This window comes from Notamacropus eugenii, chromosome 2 (genome assembly GCF_028372415.1).
Source record: "Notamacropus eugenii isolate mMacEug1 chromosome 2, mMacEug1.pri_v2, whole genome shotgun sequence".
Lineage (NCBI taxonomy): Eukaryota > Metazoa > Chordata > Mammalia > Diprotodontia > Macropodidae > Notamacropus > Notamacropus eugenii.
In genome coordinates this window covers 169,341,031-169,347,030 of record NC_092873.1, presented here as the reverse complement: position 1 = coordinate 169,347,030, position 6,000 = coordinate 169,341,031, and positions in this window count along the sequence as shown.

Here is a 6,000-nt window from a genome sequence, read left to right as displayed (position 1 = left end):
AAAGTTTTAAAAAACTACAAAAATCTGCTGCACAGATATATTAACAAAACCATCATTTTAATTTTTTTGTTAATTATATTAATTTTCAGTGTTCCGCAATCACTATTATATAACTTAGATTTCCTTTTTCTTCTGCCTCCTCCTACCTTCCTCCTCCCTGCCCGAGATGGCATACAATTTTACATAGGTTCTACATGTACATTCCTATTAAATACATTTTCACCATAGTCGCACTGCATAGAAGAATTGAAATGAGTGGGAGAAATCATATAACAAATCAAAAAGTAATACAAAAGAAAATGATCTGCTACATTCTGCAATTGAATTCCATAGTTCCTTCTCTGGATGTGGAAGGCATTTTGCCTTAAAAGACCATTGGGAATTTTTTTTTAAGTCCTTGCATTTCAGTGAAGTCCCAAATCTACCAGAAAAAACTCTTGCACACTGTGGTTGTTGCTGTGCACAAAGTTCTCCTGGTTCTTCTCTTTTCACTCTGCATCAGATCATAGAAGTCTTTCCAGGCCTCTCTGAAGTCTTCCTGTTCATCATTTCTTAGAGAACAATAGTATTCCATTACATTCATATATCATAACTTATTCAGCCATTCCTCAGTTGATGGGCATCCCCTTGATTTCCAGTTCTTGGACACCACAAAGAGTGCTGCTGTAAATATTTTTGTACATGTGGGACCCTTTTACATTTTTATGATCTCTTGAGGATGTAGACCTAGAAGCGATATTGCTGGATCAAAGGGTATGCATATTTTTGTAGTTCTTTGGGCATAGTTCCAAACTGCCCCCCAGAATGGTTGGATCAGCTCATAGCTCCACCAACAATGAATTAGTGTTCCATCTCTCCCACATTCTCTCCAACATTTATAATCCTCTTCTGTAGTGTTTGGCAGTCTGACAGGTGTGATATGAAAACCATCATTTTTAAAAAAGAAGTTAACACCACAAGAATATAAAGTTATAAAATAAAAAGGTCATGGAATAGAGAACTTGAATAACTAAATCTAAACAAATAAAAAGAAATAAAGCATAATGAAACTAAAGTGGGGTAAATCCCCTGAGCTAGATAGATTTACCAGTCAATTTTCTTTTACTGAGAACATTTAAGTTATGATGCATAGGATATTTTAATAAATGAAGAAAATTGCCTACTAAACTTCTGTTTTGATGCAAATACAATCCTCATGTACAAATCAGAGATGGATTAATCAAAAGACCAAGTTTAATTTTTTTATCCTTTACTATTAGTAATGTGAAACTTTTAGGTAAAATCCTATGAGAAAATAATATAAAAATTTATCCCCAAATCATTCATTTTGAGCTTATTGAATTTATTGCAGAGATTCAAAGATGCAATATTGGAAAAACAATTTATATAATCCATCATTTTTAAAATAAATCACAATTATGTCAATGGATGTAGAAAAATAATCTGAAGAAGTACAAAACTCAGTATTTTGAATTACTTATGAATAATAGGTACAAGAGTCATTTCTATTATGGTATTACATATATGGAATATATATGGCATATATAAGTATGAATATATATGTATATATGCATGCATATGCATACACATCTACATCTACATATAGTCCTATGGAGAAGAGCTAGACTTTTTTTCCCCCAATATATACAGGAATGAAGATAAGCCAGTTCTTCATTGTTATTTGACATAGTATAGAAATGACAGTGTTATGAGAAAAAGTAGAAACATTTATAGACGTAAGTATTGTCAAGAGGAACTATGATTATACCTACGTGCTGACAACATGATGTTTTACCTACAATATGCCAGGAAAGCACAAATAATCTAATTTTGACAATGAATAGATTCCAGAAATTAGCTGCACAACAAATGCACACACACATATCATCAACATTTTTTTGGCCATAACAAATTATTGTGGGAGTTTATAGAAAGATAATTCTCATTTTATATGTATATATAGACACACACATCCAAAATATTTGTGAGTGAATCTATCAAAACACAGTCAAGACAGAATCACAGGCTAAGATAATTTCAGATTTGGATGGTACCTGAGCAAACATGTAGTCTAATCATTAGATATAAAAACAAATACTTATGAAATAAATAATGCTCCAAATTACTATAGTGATAGATATTAATTATTGTTGTGTTGGATCAATGAAATAAAAATGACAATCCTACATAAATTTATTTATCTAGTCAGTGATGGAAAAACAAATTATAAAGATGGTACTTTTTTGGCCAGATAAAATTTTTTTAAAGTTTTAGTGGGGGAAATATTTAGAATCTCAAAAGAAGTAATGGAAAAGCAGGAATCAAGTAGAAATAGTCTTTTTCCAACCCAGATTATAAAGAATCAATTCTTTTAATTATTTGGTAATGGGTAAGAAATAGAAAACTTAAACTATGGATTAAACCACCTAAGCACCAAAAATAATCATGTTCAATTACCCCCTTGTTCAGCCCATCTAAAAGCCTATATTATTTGAAGAAGTTTACTTCATTGAAAATTACCGCATAAAAACAAGCAAATACTTGAGCATTAATAAGGCTCAAATGAATATTTCATACCATATACCATGATAAGCCCCAAATGGTTATGTAGTCTTAATATTAAAAGCCCTTTAATTAAAACAAAACAAACTACAAAGGAACCACATAAGGTACTTGTGATGGCTAAAGATAGAGAATTATTAACTAAACAAAGAACAGAGAAGATTACAGATATTCATAAATAGTTTTGATATATAAGTTTGGCACAATAAAAATCAATATAGGTACTACAAGAATTGTTAAATTAGCTGACAACTGAGAAAAATCTTTATATGAAATATTTCTAATAAACATCTAATAGTGAAGATATGCAGAACATTAACAATAATATATGAGACCAAGAGTTATTTCTCCACAGGTAATTGGTTGCTGGAACTCAAAAAAAAAAAACTTGCAAATAAGCCACAGCCATATAAAATATCTGCTGTACATCACTACTAATAACAGAAATGCAAATGAAAGTATCTTGGATATTTTGCCTCTCATCCATCAAATTGTTAAAGATGACAAAAAATGGAATAATCATTGTGATAGGGCCATGCGCAAAAGAAGAACATTCATACCTCTCTTGGTGGAGCTGGGTATTATTCTATCCATTTTGGAAACAGATAGGATTTAGGTTTTAAAGTGTATAAAATTCCCCTACTCTTTGACCAAGACATCTCACTGCTAGGCATAGCCCCCAAAGGGGATAAAGAAAAAAAGAAATCTCCAATAGACACTAAAATATTCATATTAGCATTTTTGTCATAGCTAAGAGCTAGAAAAAAACTTGATACTCTTTGAAGAATTGTTAAACATATTATGATCTATAACTCTCATGGATATTAATGCTATTTAAGAACTTGTGAATAAAAAAATTCCAATGAACATGGGGCAACCTCTCCAGTCTAAAATAGCAAGAAGTAAGCAGAATAAGGAACATAAAATATACAATGATCACAGGAAGGTAAATAGAACAAAACCAGGAATAACTGAATTCTTTACAATTAAAATAACCAAAAATGGCCTAGGTGAGGGAATCTGAAAGTATGCCTCTCTCCCTTATCAGGAGAGGTAAGGGACAATAATTTATATTGTTAATAAACATTGATTTCAATGAGTCAGTCAATAAGCATTTTTTAAATTCTTGCAATATGTCAGGCATTACGCTAAGATAGAAAAATAAAAAGAAAGGCAGAAGTCAGTTCCTACCCAGAAGAATTCATCTTCAAATGTGTATGACTTCAAAACAAGATTAAGAGAACAAAAGGAGGACATAAAAGGGCAAGGATGAGATGAGAACACTGGTGAGGAGATCTGCAATGGCCTGATAAAATCCTGCAATGAGATGAAAATTTTCAAGTATCTGCCCTGGGCACTCTCCTTAAAGAAAGGAATTGAGAGAAACTCTTCAATTTCTACCTTCTACATCTTCCAATCAGAAAGAAGTAGAGGCCCAACGACTAGGAAATATAAATTATGTCTGAGTTTCAGAGTTGATTTGATTTTGCAATAAAATGAGTTTCTGTAGGAAAAGAGAAGTCTAATGGAGTAGCCGAGTAAGAAGTGAAGATGAGACAGGAGATTGTTTGTTGTCTTTGTTGAATTTTGTTGTATATGATGTTGTAATGAGAAATATCTTAATGGGTGCTCCAGGGCAAGGAATAAATCCAGAAAAATGAAGGTGTTATAAAAACACACAAATTGATTTTATATTATCTTCTGAACTTTACTGTCAACATACCCTATGGAATAATTACAGGATAGCTGGTGTTTAAAGATGGTCATCAACAACTACTTTGGTAGGGAGAAAAATAATAGAGATAATGAATAAGCAATGAATGTGGTCAAGATTCTTACAAAGGCAGACAGTAAGAAGAGGATACATTGCAAAGTAATGTAGAGAGCAATGGTTTCTTCAAGTTGCTTGTTGGAATCTGTAGGTTCCTATAGATCTCTTGGTTACAAGTTAAATAAACCTACTTAATATTGAAATAGTCTTCTTTTCCTAAATTATTCTAAATTGCTCAATGTTTCTAGAGTCACAATGGGAAGGAAAGTACAGATAATAACAAATATTCTTTTCCTGGCGATACTGTGATTGCAAATTACAGAATACAAGAATCTCAGCAGAATCAAAATTACAAGTAATCTAAAGGGCAAAGAAGTTCGCATAAGTGTGTCTGCAGCATAATGAATTTCAGGATAAATAGGAAAAAGAAAAAATGTTATTGAGAACTTGCATGATCTGTAATTTGATTTATTCTTTATTTTAAACATTTTCTTTGTAAATATTGAATTCCAAATTCTCTCTCTCCATCCCACCCCTCCACCATTCTCTAAAAAAGTAAGCAAAATATCAGTTACACATGTGAAGCCATGCAAAATATATTTTCATATTAGCCATAACATAAAAACAATGTAAAAAATAAAGAAATCATGAAAACCATACTTAAAATTGAACTCAGAGTTCATCACTTTTCTCTCTGGACATATTATTTTTCATCATGAGTTCTTTGGAATTGTCTTAGATCACTGTATTGATTAAAGTAGAAAAAGTTTTTCAGTTATCATTAGTACAACATGACTGTTACAGTGCACAATGATATCCTGAAATTTTTAACTTCACTTTGCGTCAGTTTCTGTAGTCTTGCCATGATATTTTTTTTTTGAAACCACCCTCTCATCATTTCTTATAGTACTATAGGACTCAATCACAATGATATATCACGATTTGTTCATAAATTCCTTAATTAATGATCATGCTCTCAGTTTGCAATTCTTTGTCACCACAAAAAAAGTTGCTATAATTATTTTTGAATATATGTCTTTTTCCTTTTTCTTTGATCTCTTTTGATATAGACCCTGTAATGGTATTACTGTATCAAAAGGTATGCACTGCTTTGTAGCCCTTTGGGCATACTTCTAAATTGTTCTCCAGAAATGGTGGACTACTTCGCAATTCTTTAGCATTTTATTAGTGTGCCTATTTTTCCTTATGCCCTCCAGTATTTGTCATTTCTGATAATTGTGACATGGTACCTCAGAGTTGTTTTAATTTGCATTTCTATAATCAATAGTTATTTAGAGCATTTTTGCATATGATGATGTTTAAGTGTGATTTCTTCTTCTGAAAACTGCCTCCTCCTATCCTTTGACCATTTATCAACAGTGAAATGGCTCTTAATTTTATAAATTTGATTCATTTCCCTATATAAGAGAAATGAGGCCTTTATCAGAGAAACTTGCATTTTTTTCATATCATTTTCATTATCTGTGGAAAGTTTTTGCAAAATACAGTTAGCCTGATATGTCTTTTAATTAGGTCTGTTTTTTCATTTGCTTTGGCTATCATTGATTACCATGCCTAAATTTCAGCTGAAGCATAATAGATTTTTGTCTAGCCCTTCAGTTTAACTCTACATATGTCTTTCTGTTTCAATTGTCTCTTGTAAACAA